The sequence below is a fragment of the Paroedura picta genome, chromosome 18 (assembly GCF_049243985.1).
Source record: "Paroedura picta isolate Pp20150507F chromosome 18, Ppicta_v3.0, whole genome shotgun sequence".
Classification (NCBI taxonomy): Eukaryota; Metazoa; Chordata; class Lepidosauria; order Squamata; family Gekkonidae; genus Paroedura; species Paroedura picta.
The window spans coordinates 10,266,832-10,280,754 of record NC_135386.1 but is presented as its reverse complement, the minus strand read 5'-3'; the positions used below and the strand labels follow the sequence as shown (position 1 = coordinate 10,280,754).

The window sequence follows — 13,923 nt, the reverse complement described above, 5'->3', positions numbered from 1 at the left end:
ACACTGGGCCAAACGCTCCCCTGTGTGGGTGCAGAAAGAAGTGGGACAACCTGCGACCACTTAAAACTCTAGCCTGCAGCCCGGCATGAAACCTCCCGTGCAGAAACGATCCCTGGAACACGGAGGGGAAACTTGGCAGGAAGCGTTTTGCAATGGGGATGCAGAGGCCAGGTTCTCGGAAGGGCTGAGCTTTCCGGAGGGGTTGTTTTTTTGTCTTCGTCGTTTTTTGGAGAGGAGGAGGAGGAGGAGGAGGAGGAGGAGGAGGAGGAGGGCTGTCCCCCCCCCCCTTTCTGCAAGCCGGCGCCAGCAGCCGCGCGGTATGTCCAGAATGCAAAAGCGGCGTCACCGCGCGGGGAGGAGCCAGGCGCTCAGCTGGTGTCAACAGCGTGGCTCCCCCGATCGCCTATAAAACAGACGGGCTGAGAGCGCGCGAGAAAAAGCCGGCCACGGAGCGCTTGCAGGGCTCGCTCGAGAGGATTTCGCGGCCAGCGGCGCCGATCCGGATCCGGCAGAGCGCCGCCCGCCTCTTTCTCTCTCTCTGACTTTCCCTCTCCCTCCCGGAGGGCCGAAGCGGGACAGGGGGCGAGCGGCTCCGGCCCCCGCGCGGTTCGACCGAAGCGTGCGCCTGGCGGACGGCGACAGGTAAGCCAGCCGGCTGCGGAGGCGAGGCGCTGCCGCTAGGGGGCGCTGCTGCAGGTGGAATACCCGCCGCTGGGCTTCTTCGACGGCTGGCTGGTGGCGAAGCGGATTTTTGCGAGCGATGGGGCCGAGGGGGGAAGGCGATGGCTGCGGGGCTGCTGCGAATTTGGGCCTGACTTGCGGGGTGGGGGAAAGAGGGGACAGATCTTGCAAGCGGACTTCTTTGCTGGAAGTGGCGCCGGCGGCAGGTAAGTAACCGGCTGCGCTCCGCGACCGCGGTCCGCCTGTGTTGGAGCCGACGCCTTTGCGCTTCTCTTCGGGGAGCCTCGACAGGCCGGCGGCGCGAAGCTGCTCAGCGAGCGACAGGGCCGGCCCAGGTTCGTCTTCCCGGGTTCCGGCCCTTCAGGAGCGGATCGCCGCGACGCGCACCCAGGTGGGTACTTTTCTCGCCGCCCGGGCGGGTTCCGCTTGGCCGACCCGCTAACGAGCATGACAGCCCGACGGTCTCTTTGCAGGCGCTCGTCGCCCGCCTCGCTCCGGAGGCGCTGCGCGTGGAGAACTCGCCCACCTGTCGGCCGGAGGTAGGGGTTGCAGAGCAGGACCATCCTCCGCGTCAGGTGGTCTTGGTGCTTAAGCTGCGTCGGGGGAGCTTCTCCTCTGCGGATTTCCGTGGCTGTGAAAAATGATCCCGGGCTACCTTGCTCCAGTTCCAGCAGGTACCAGCCAATTCAACCCCCGTGAGCATGACAGTGTGGGTACCGGGTTCGAAACAGTTCGTCCGGTGGGATTTAGGCTTCCAGCTGGGTTGGAGAATGGGAAAGAGAGCCAGTGTCTTTCAAGGGCACTCGGCCGAACACCTTCAAGGCCTCCTGCCGTTCGGCTGGCAAGCAGCGAGGGTAAAGGCTGGCGGATCGGGGCCTCTGGCGCTTTCATTGTGGGTGGGGGCTCCTCCACTGCACGGCTGAGGAGGAGCAATTTTTCCAGCTGACTTGATGTCCGAAGCAAGGAGAAACATCTCCGTCCCCTCGTACTTTAAGTAGGCAGGGGGAGTTTAGAACCGGAGTTCAGTTTGCACTCCCGCAAACTGGTTGTCTTTTGACAGACAGGGTCCCTGTGCCTTTAAGAACTCCAAGGAGGGCGCGGAAGGATGGCCACCAAAAGCCCTGATCTGGCTCCTTCCCACAAATGCACACAGATCCCCCACCTGGGCGCTCTCCTATCAGATTCAGTGTGCATTCCTTGCACAAAAGAGAGGGCGATCAAGTGCCATTCCCAGCCATGGGGGAGGGGGGCACCTCTCCAAAGAGACACACACACAAGTTTGCCTTCAGAGTTGCAATGGGCAAAGAGCTCAGTCATTCTGTCCCGGTGGTGACCCAACAATGGTTCAGACACGCACATTCATTTGGGGGGGGGTCTTGAACCAATGGCTTGAGGCAGGGGTAGTCAAACTGCGGCCCTCCAGATGTTCATGGACTAGAATTCCCAGGAGCCCCTGCCAGCATGCTGGCAGGGGCTCCTGGGAATTGTAGTCCATGGACATCTGGAGGACCGCAGTTTGACTACCCCTGGCTTGAGGCATGAAGTAATTTAGTGTTGGATCCTCTACTGCCAGTCCTTGGCCGACATGCATGCAGAGGTGAACCTGTCTTGCCTTGTTTCTGAATGGCAGATGGAATCTAGCAGGTGGTGGCCTTCATGCCCTTGCTTACCTGACCTCAAGCACTTTCCCGGAGAGGTGGCATCAATCAATAAGTTAAAAGTGCAAAAGATGGGGTGGTTATCCAAGAGGACCGTGTTCACCTCTGCTTCCGTTCCAGGGATCTTAGTATTTGCAGATCGTCTGGAGCCACCCATCACGTTGCAGGCCCACAGCATCCTCCTGGAGGACAGAAGCCCTCTCTACATTGCCACCCAGAGCTTCCCCTACCGTCCCAAAGCCGTCGTCTCCCACTAAAGGCAATAAAGCGGGAGGCCGTGGCTGGAGGTTTCTGGGTGTAGGCAGAAGTGAGATTCTGGAGTTGCAGGGCAGAAAGCCTTGATCTTGGACTCTGCTGAATAAAACCTTGTGTCTCGGTGGGCTTTGCTGTGACCCTCACACTTCAGAGAAGCACTGGAGCGACTGTGGCCTCAGTGTCCAGACTGTTGACGCAGACACGACTTGGGCTACCAGTGGCTTCGATACCCACATCCCCGTGAAGGACAGCTGGAGGTTATGGGAACTTCTTTCCCATCAGCCAACCAGGCAAAGCGGTAGCCATCGCAGTGGGGGATTCTGCGGCGAAGAGCTTGGCTTCAGGGACCCGACGCTTTCCCAGAGATCTGCTTCGTTGGGATACAGGTAAGTTTCTAAATGTGGCTTCTCATTTTCCTGTTCGTTTCTGGAAATATAGGCATGGAAACACATAGATGATGAGACGATGGGCATTCAAATGTGTTGATAACCAGTTATTTATTTAATTTATATACCGTCCTCCCAGCGGACTGGCTCAGGGCGGTGTAGTTAGCTCTAGCAGCAAAATGAAACCCGTATCCATCCAGTCAAGGCTACCAAACTTTATTTGGGCATCACTTGGTCAGCGGCATCAGCTCTCCCTCATGGGAAGAGAAGCATGTTCAGTTGGTCGGCAAAGTGCCACTGGACACTTTACTTGCTCAGGGATAATTAGTCTTAGGAGCTTGGGTGGTTCTGTTAACTGCGTATATCTGATCTGAACAGGGGGTGTATGTGTGTGTTTGCACGCAGGAAGCTAAACTACGTCTGCTGTGTATTGCAATAGTTGACTGGCACTGTGGAATTCTGGTCCTCCTACTTTGAAATGTCTGTCTGCTTTTGAAGAGTTCAGGGGTCTACGTGTGGCTGATGAATTAAGGTTCCAAAATGGATTATTTTGCCAGTGCATTGTCAGACTCCTTTATGTCCCATAGGGACTTTTTAAAGGGGTGAGTGAGTGCATTGGCTCCAGTCCTTGGGATTCTTGCTGTCAAATCCATTGATAGCTCTGGGGCGTAACCCTCCCCGAATTTTGGCTTGGCTCACAAAATCAGCCATAATCAGTTCACCGTGGAACCCTCTTCTGTTCTTCTGACCTTTCTGGGTGTCGCAAAGAACTCAAGGGAAGGATTTTCCCTCTTGTGTTGGGTCCTGAAGTCAGTCAAATGGCCAATCTTCTAACCATCTTCAGATACTTGAAAGGCTGTCATATAGAACAGGGGTAGTCAACCTGTGGTCCTCCAGAGGTTTATGGACTGCAATTCTCATAAGCTCCTGCCAGCGTTTGCTACCCCTGATATAGAAGGTGGAGCAGAGTTGTTTTCTGTTGCCCCAGAGGGTCAGAGCAGAACCAAAGGTCTGAAATTAATTCAAAAGAATTTCTGGGTAAACTTCTGGAAGACGTTCCTCGCAGAGTAGTTCCTTGGAAGATGGTGGGTTCTCCTTCTTTGGAAGTTTTTAAGCAGAGGCTACATAGCCATCTGACAGAAATGCTGATTTTATGAACTTAGGCAGATTGTAAGTGGGTGGGCAGGAAGGGATGTGCCAGTGTTTGTCACTTATGGCCCTTCCTTGCATACTCAGAGATGGTAGGTGAATTTCTTCCAGTCCAGGATGAATTCTGGAGATTTTTGGCGGGGGAGGGATCACTTGGGCATAAAATTGGGATCACTGTGGGTGGGCAAGTAGTTGTGAGTTCTTGCATTGTGCAAGGGGTTAGACTAGATGACCCTGGAGGTCCCTTCCAATACTATGATTCTAGGATTGCTTCCCTGGGCAATGGGAGGAAATCCCTCCATTGTCTCTAGAGAAACAATGAAGACTCTTAACCAGAGGACTAAAGGCCTGGGAGGAGGTCTGTTAGTGCTTCCAGATGTGCTAGGAGGCCATATACATGTGAAGCACATGGGTTCCCCCCCTTCCATATTGGTTTATTAGCAAGTTACAGTTGTTCATTTTGTATTTCTCCGCATTAATGTATATGGGGTCTCGGAATACTACATTCTAACTACTTGCGAGCAGTGTTGGGTTTTGATGAATTAATCGGCCCCCAGAACAGATGCATGAAACAATTCGAATAGAATAATAATAAGAAGAGTTGGTTCTTATATGCTGCTTTTCCCTACCCAAAGGGTTCGATTCTGCACTCCCCCACAGGCAACCAGCTGGGTGACTTTGGGCTGGCCACGGCACTGATACAACTGTTCTGACCGAGCAGTGATATCAGGGCTCTCTCAGCCTCACCCACCTCACAGGGTGTCTGTTGTGGGGAGAGGAAAGGCGTCTGGTTGCATGTGGGGGAGTGCAGAATCGAACCCGGCATGCCAGATTAGAAGTCCGCACTCCTAACCACTACACCAAACTGGCTCTCAGTCCGCTTCCATTGGTTAAGAGGGTATGGTTAAGAGCGTTATGTGTTTGCCTTGATCAGAACCACTAACCCGCATGCTTGAAGGTTGCAGGGCTTAACGGTTGAGCGAAAAATAGTTTTCCTTAAATAAAAACAGTCTTGTCATTTGATCAGGCTGATGGTTTCTGGGGTGCAGCTGAAGCCGTACGAAGGGCTGGGCATCGTATGGTGCCCCTTTGGCCTTTGTTTGTGTTTCTGTTCAGGACGGAGAGCATATTTTTGCGGTTGCAGACGTGGCCACAGCTCCCCCCCCAACTGCGTTTTTGAAAACCTGTAGTGTCACCATGGACAGCTCCGGGTCTTTCTTCCTCACAGTCATAGTGCTGTCCGATCCGAGGTTTTTATAGCCTTGGGTGTCTTGTGCACAAAGGCGGCCCTTCCTCAGGGAGTCCCGGGCTTCGGTTGGGATCCTCGGAGGCAAGCCATCTTCAACAGTAGAGGACGCAAAGCCCTCTCAAGGAAATGGTGCCATGGGATTGCAATCACAGCAGAAGTCTTTCAGAGAACCAGCTTGGCGTAGTGGTTGAGAGTGCGGACTTCTAATCTGACGAGCTGCATTTGGTTCCCCACCAGCTGGGCGACCTTGGGCTAGCCACAGCCCTGAGAAAGCTTTTCTGACCTAGCAGGAATATAGTGGCTGGATCAATGATAGGGGATTCTTTCTTCTTTTACCTTCCATGCATGGTTGGGAAGACACCTCCAATTGCTTGTTTCATTTCAGCCATCGATACGGAACCAGGCATCGATATTCTTGGCAGCTTATCTGCTTTGGGCAAAGGGAGTGGAATCTTCTTTGACCTCCGCTCCAGGCTGTATTGGAGTTCATGGGACCTGGATGGATAAAATCTGTCTGGAGGGGGGGCTGAAATGGGGACAAGCATGTGAGGTTTACCGGAGAAGTCTGCTTGGTTAAAGGTAAAGGTATCCCCTGGGCAAGCACCGGGTCATGTCTGACCCTTGGGGTGACGCCCTCTAGCGTTTTCATGGCAGACTCAATACGGGGTGGTTTGCCAGTGCCTTCCCCAGTCATGACCATTTACCCCCCAGCAAGCAAGCTGGGTACTCATTTTACCAACCACGGAGGAATGGAAGGCAGAGTCAACCTTGAGCTGGCTGCTGGGATTGAACTCCCAGCCTCATGGGCAGAGCTTTCAGACTGCATGTCTGCTGCCTTACCACTCTGCCTCCCTATATTTCTATCGAAATTACCTCCCTATATTTCTATTGGTTACTTCCCTATATTTCTATTGAAATTGGGTTAATTTGGTGGGGGAAGAAGCATGTCTGCAGTTTTGTCCAGAGTATGGAGAATCCATAAAAGAAATGCAAACCACAACAGGCTGGAAATTCCATATCTTCCTCAATCATATTTTTAAAGTTCTCATCCTCTCATTTACATTGAAGTAACTTTTCCGTTCATCACTGAGAGTCGTGAAATTGGATGGTGCCAACCCCTGCTCAGTCCCTTCACATGGTTGCTAGTCTGTCCTCCCATCTGCCCTCCACTTGACCTGCACTTCAAGTCTTCCATTTCTTTGAGGAACCACATGTGGAGTTCAGGCTTCTTCCTCCTGCTCTGTACTCTTGGCTCTTGTTAGTACCTCCTCATGCCTGAACTGCCTCCCTGTTGACCAAACTGAACAATAGCACTGAGTGGCTGATCAATTAATCCCCTGATAGTTGAATGCCATGAACTACGTGGGGCACTAATAAGGCTGTTGTGTTTGTGGTAGCCTTCCTCTTCAGTTGCGTCATCTGGCCATCTTGGAGACAAAGGAGGGGGGAGGAGGCTCCTCATTTTCTGGTTAGGTAGGAGCTGATGCCCAAACACTGCCACACCTCGAAATGAAGTTCAGTCTTTTAAATAATATGACGTATATATTAAACCAGGGGTAGTCAACCTGTGGTCCTCCAGATGTTAGTGGACTACAATTCCCATGAGCCCCTGCCAGCAAACGCTCACGGGAATTGTAGTCCATGATCATCTGGAGGACCACAGGTTGACTACCCCTGTATTAAACAATTAATGTATGTAATGTCATAATATTGTATATATGTTAAAATACTCTGACCTGAATGGCCCAGACTTGCCCAATACCTACCCCCTCCACCCCTTTCCTGGAGGGTCTTACTTGAAAAGAGTTTGAGGGGCTACTCCAGCCACTAAACGGGCCAGAAGGCAATTTCCGTTGCTAAAAATGCCATGTTTCTGTGCATTTTCCCACTCCCAAGTTGTTAACTTGGGAAGGTGGACATTGCCAGGCCATAACTCCCAAGGGACACAGAAGTGTCACCTGAGAAGCAATTCTTAGAGATGTATGACATCACTTCTGTATGACATCACTTCCACTTCTTGGAAGTTGACCTCTTGTCTCGCTAGTTGCCATGCCAGAGACCTGGGTCTCTGATTTCCTTATAGAGTCAGAGTCAGTTCACGGGACCTTGAGTACCTTTATTGACATAAGAATGGCAAAGCAGAGAAACTAAAATTTTAAGCGATCGCAGTTACAAATTCTGCAATGGAAAGATTTTCATTTAAAATTGCCAGGAGAAACTTAGCTACTTTTAGAATTATTGCCGAGTCCTTCACACTTAGGTTTTATCCAGTGTTTCTCAGATAGATCTCTGCGTCCTCAAATATTCAGCTGAAGGATGATGGTGTAGAACAAATTTAGGGCATTCCAAGAATGTAGCGTGTCAGGGACATTACACCCATGCAAAAATATATATCTCCTGAGAAGGAATCTACAAAAAACTACCTTGAGTTATGTTTGAAAGAAGGACATTTAGGACCGATTATGCATGGGCTGGGATAGACAGGCCGGTGCCTGCATGCCAGCGGGCATGATGCCAAAGCTGTCCAGGCCCCCCGCTGGCCGTGACTTCTGTTAGGGTGTCTGATGGCCTGCGGCAAGGGAACATGGATTCTTCTGCATTCCCCTCCTTGCCATAGTGGCCATCAGAAGCCCAGCTGGGCTAGGCCTGTGTATAAGGGAAGAGCTGGACCTTCAAGACCTGGCTTCTCCCCCCTACCTACGGTGTCCCAGCAAGGACACTAAACACCCCGTTCGGCTTCACAGTGCCGTGGAGCCAAATGGGGTGTTCTCACAATGGTGGGAGAGCAGCATGCCACTTTTGCACCATCATGTGGTGGGACTCCCATGCCCTCCCACCTCCCTTTTGCTGCCGTGGCCGTTAAACGCAGTGGGACCTACCCACCCAGGAGTTGTGTGTGCACACGCACAACTCCAGGGTGGACTGAGTGCACCAGGGGATTTCTTCCCCCATGTGTACACGGGATTCGGTGGGGCATGCTGCCCCACCACTAGGAATTGGTGGTGGCCTGGAAAAGCTGTGGTTGTGCATAATCGGTCTAGGTGAGCTAGAAGAAATGCTCTTTTTCACAGGTGTGCCTCCAGAGTTTGGAGATACAAGGGCATGGTTTTGTATGTTGAATGTCCCAGAATTGAGGTAAACGTACACTATTAGTAGGACTAATGACTGAACATCCAGATGTGGTAATCTCTGAGAGATTGCTTGCAGTATAAAGCTTTCTTCTTCACACTGAGAGTCGAGATGTTTGAAGTTTCTGTGACACTTTACCTAACCAGTTGAAAGAGAAGGGATCACTCAAAAAGTTACTTAGCAAACTATTAGGCTGAGCATGAAAATGAATTTTTAACCAATATTTGAAGGACAGAAGCCAAGCTCTGCTGGCCAAGAGTGTGATTTGCCACACAATTAGGAACTCCTAGTCAATTTTGGAAAAAGGATTATTGGATGTTTTCTAATTTGTGGTTAAAAGCTTCTATCCATATTGGAATTCCATACATGATCGGGGGATTTATTTTAGCATTGTGGATTTTGAGGGCTGCTGGGAGATGTTTGTTGCCTTTTTCTTGGTAAAACTTGGAGAAAAGAGATTATTGGCCTTTTGCAGCTTTGGTAGTTTTCTCTCTCTGGTTTGCCCATCTGTTGTTGTAACTAAAGTTTATGCCTTTGAAATGATTTACCTGTTCTATATGATTACCATTTACTTTCCAATTAAATTTGTAGCAGGTCTTTGCAAATGTCATGATCTTAATTTATTTTTAGATGATTGTCTCTACAGTATTCTGTAAAAGTTCGAAGGTATTGGATTAAGCCCACTCAACTTCCAGACAGGATTACTGTGTCATCCATGTATAAAAGAAACAGAGTGGCTTTTTTGCCAACTAAGGAGCGGATGACCATTAACTTCATCAAAATAGGAGGGTAGATCATTTAAAAAGAAGTTAAATAAGTGTGGTGCAAGGATACAGCCTTGCTTCACTCCTATATTTATTGGGAATTTTGGCGTTGCCTGGCTTTGCTTGAATACGGTTAAGATCCCCATCCTGAAACCAGTTTCAGAGTCATGTGTTACGTGTTGCCGATTGGATATTATCGATGCCCTGATGTTTTTATCCCCTACCTTGTAAATTCTTTCCTTGCCCCTCTTTTTTGTCTCAAGGATCATACCTCTGTATGGCAAGTGTAGCGCTGCAAAACAGGCCAGCAAATCTTAGGTTGCTGCCCTGTACACTTTCATCAGACAGAGGACATGGAGGAGAAAGAAACGGATGACGGCCTATCGTACTTGGACAACCTGCCCATCTACCACAGCTTCTCAAGGTGTGTTGCTGTCCATGGACCTCATGGGTTTTCGGTATGCTGAATTTGTGTTTTCTGTTGCTACCGACATCTATTAATGGCTTGTTTCCCAAACTTAATTCTGGTGAATGAGAAGCTGTGGACAAGTATTGTCCTCTGAAAGTCTGCTTGTTCTCCCTTCCTGATGATTCCCAGCAGTATGCAAATATCTTCACAGTCATCAAGTCCTGAAACGTTTCTTAATAAACCGGTCCTTGCATCTTGGAAATCTGAATTCCTCTCCCAGCAGTGGTCCACAAATATCTGTAGACTGTAGACAAAATAAGCGCAGCTTGAAGGGAGCGGCTCTTTGCCATAGGGGCTCAAGCTGTTGTTTTGTGTTTTTAAATAAAATAGGACCTCCCACAGAGCAGGGCAGAAAACGCCTTGTTGAAAATGGCCCAAAGCTACGTGCCTGGAGGGACAATATTAAACAGGAATGCTCTTGCCTTGTCTGTGTAGCAACCTTGGGTTTCTTTGATTGAGGGTTATTGGGTTTTGTAACCCAGTAGAGCCTCTTGTGGCGCAGAGTGGTAAGGCAGCAGACATGCTGTCTGAAAGCTCTGCCCATGAGGCTGGGAGTTCGATCCCAGCAGCCGGCTCAAGGTTGACTCAGCCTTCCATCCTTCCGAGGTCGGTAAAATTACCCAGCTTGCTGGGGAGTAAACGGTCATGACTGGGGAAGGCACTGGCAAACCACCCAGTATTGAGTCTGCCATGAAAACGCTAGAGGGTGTCACCCCAAGGTGCTTGCAAAGGGGATACCTTTACCTTTACTTTTAACCCAGTAGAAGCATGCAGTCTAATTCTGCAACATGGTGGTATCAACAGCTAGGAACTCGTTACGAATATGAAAACGAGGATTCCTTAGAAGTCCACCAAAGGACCACAAAAAATGCAATGATTTTCATTGTTTTTCCACCACGAATCCTGTTCCGGTAAATTATGTGACATGAAAGTCTACCGTGGCTTGATTTTCCTTTTAGATCCATAGAGTTGGAAGGGGTCATACAGGCCGTCTAGTCAAACCCCTGCTCAGTACGGGATCAGCCCAAAGCATCCAGGAGAAGGATCTGTCCGAGATTCTGTCAATACAGCAAATACTGGAACTCAAAAGTTGAGCTATAAAACTATATAGAATCATAGAATCATAGAGTTGGAAGGGGTCATACAGGCCATCTAGTCCAACCCCCTGCTCAACGCAGGATTAGCCCTATATAAAATTTTAACAATTATTTATTAATGTGCACCAATATTAGGTTAAAAAATGAAGTGAAAACTATACAGATCTAGCTGCACTTGAACAGATCAAATGTGTTTCGACCCTACTGAGACTTCCTCAGTGGTCAATAATATTAAATAATTCACTCATATCTAAAACCAATTATGAAGTATAGCTGGGTGTTCAAGGAAGTCTGTTAGATGTAGCCCCAACAAACACTGGTGTAGTGTTTCTTTTTGGAGCCCCACCTGCGGCCCTCCAGATGTGCATGGACTACAATTCCCATGAGCCCCTGCCAGCAAATGCAGTTGCTTGAGAATGCAATAGCTCTTGTTTAAGGAGAGCCCACCCGTCACTTCCAGCATTCTGGTTCATGGGATAACTCTCATCATGTCTGAGTGTATTAAAATTCACTCTACGAAAGTCTAACATACATGTCTGCCTATGAACTTCCAGGAGGACGTGGTTCCTCTTTCCCTTGCAGACAAGATCAAAGAGAAAACCACATGTGCTCCTTTTGTTTCAGCTGCCTCCCAAGATCTTCATAGGCAGCCTTAATATGGAGAATTGCAAATGTAATAAATACATTAAATTAAACAAACACACAAACAAATAAATAGGCTGTGTTCTTTGTTCCCACATGGAGCATCACAAATGGGGAGTGATCCATATGTTTGATCAGTTTCGGCATCTGGTCCATAATATCTTTAATCTTTGCTCCTATCAAGCAGCATACCTCTTGGTCTAGGACCGCAGTTCTCAACCTGGGAGTCACGACCCCATTGGGGATCAATCGACCCTTTTCCCAGCGGTCGCCGAGGCTGCTGCCACCATGCCCCCTTCCTAATGGCACGAGGGTTGCACGTTCTGGCACGCTCCTGCAATCACAGAAGCCAGAGGTGGCCGGAACCGTGGTGTGGAGGGGAGGGCATGCCACCAACACCCCTCCGTGCCACAGTGCTGGCTGCCTTGGGCTTCCATGATCACCAGCGCACCGGAGCGCACAACCCTACGACTCCCTTTGGGTTGCTGAGGCTGGCGCTGCCACCACTGCCAGCATTGGTGACCCACAGGGGATCGTGCCATCAGGTAGATTGAGAACCACTGGTCTAGGAGGTCAGGCCAAGCCACGTGAAGTTCCATGCTCCTCAGCAGAGAGTCACTGATGACCAACACTTTCCTTCGAACACTTTCTTCCTGTCCTCATGCCCTCTTCTCTCCGTCTTTGATTTGGTTTTGGTTCCTCCTCTGCCCTTGTTACTGCTGCAAGTGGTTGAAAATCTATTCCTGAGCTCCAGTGGCTCCAAGTGCTGTCTTGCTCAATGCCATTGGGCTTGTTTTGTAGCATTAAGGGGAGGCTCCATAGGTAAGTCAACCCCTCCCCTTCTCCCTTGGACTGGTCTCATCATTCCTATGCAGGTTTGCACTGCTCTTGGCATAAGCTTCCTGAATTCCCTTGTACGTTGCTATTAATAGGCCTTGAAAGTTTTATTTGCCAGGGGTTTCAAGAGAGCTAGCTAGACAGACATTTTTGCGCACTGTCTCACGAAAATGCAATTTGTATAAAATGAAGTCCTGATGCTTCACATTCCTCAAGGCAGTTGTATACGTTGATGATAACTCGTTTAGAGGGGTGTAACCATTTTGAATTGCACCGTCAGTCTTCCTAGGGTCCTTTTGGGCTTTCAAATATGATTTTGGGTTGCTTCCCAATGTGTTTGTGTGTATTTATATAGCTCAGTAATGTACTACGTGACCTTCATGCTCTGCAGCAACATATATTGATGGCCATTCAATGTTCACCAGCCCTGGTTAGCAATGGCATTCAGCCTCCTCGAATATTATTATTATCATCATCATCATCATCATCATCATTTGATTTATTCCCTGCCACTACCTTGATGGCGGGTTACAACATCTTAAAACCCCATTAAAATCCATTAAACAACAATTACAATTTGACATTATTAGTTATCTAACTAGCATGGCAAGATCGGCTAATCAGCTTCCCCTTCCACTACTGGCAGGTGGAGAGGGGATAGCAGTCCCAATCCCAAATCCCAGATCCCGGGGGGGCATAGGTGTTAGCCTTGGCCTCAACCGTAGACCTGGCGGAAGAGCTCCGTCTTGCAGGCCCTGCGGAACGGTGGAAGATCCCGCAGGGCCCGCAGCTCTCCCGGGAGCTCATTCCACCAGGCAGGGTGGAGTAGGAAGCTGCAGCAATCTGAAATATTTTCAACCATGCATCATCTAGGCCAGGGGCTAGCAATTTCCTCTGGGGCAGAAGAGCCCACAAATCAGTGCGAAACAAGGTCGTTTGGCATGAGCACGTTAAACTCCTGTTTAATTTGCATTTTTAAGAACTACTACGTACATTTTTTAACCAAAAATACCAATCCTCCTTCAAATCAAATCAAAATCTTTAATCACGGTCATTGAGCAGCAGTGAGAAGGTAACAAGTGAAATAATTCCAGAATAAACATTAGGTTACAAAGTTAAAATTAAAATGAGCTTTGAACAATAAATTCAAAATTCATTTAACACTAGACAGATAAGCTAATATATTCATGCAAAATCCTATTCTTATTTCAGCTCCAATACTTTATGAGATGTTAGACCAGCTTTTTCTAATTCTAGTTTTAAATGATGTTTCCTCTGGGCACGTGGATGTTCAGTGAGAACTGAAGCTAATGATCCCACTCGAACGGAATTGTGCAGCTTACACTCAAATAGTACATGTTTCCTTGACTCTGTTTGAGCTTCTTTGCAAATCCAGTTACGCTCTTTTGTTAAGGATCTATTCTATTTTGCTTCCAGGTGTACAGAAGGTAAAACAGTTATAGCGAAGCAAGGTGAAAGATCTTCTGTGTTCAGAATTAGTAATGCTAAAAAGGTACTTTAAACTTTAATGTACATTTAAAAAGGGCATTCCTTCACATTTTCTTAACTGGCTAACATAACCACTGCGGAACTATTTTCCTGGAATT

General features: G+C 48.8%; 1 protein-coding gene across 1 annotated transcript in view; it reads left to right on the top strand.

The window, feature by feature from the left end:
• Positions 1-399: 399 nt before the first annotated feature.
• The window catches only part of CEMIP (cell migration inducing hyaluronidase 1), a 147,253-nt gene continuing 133,729 nt past the window's right edge, over positions 400-13,923 (top strand). Inside the window, exon 1 of the mRNA XM_077318047.1 lies at positions 400-642. The gene's annotated coding sequence lies outside the window, so the exon portion shown is untranslated. The remainder of the gene's footprint in view (positions 643-13,923) is intronic.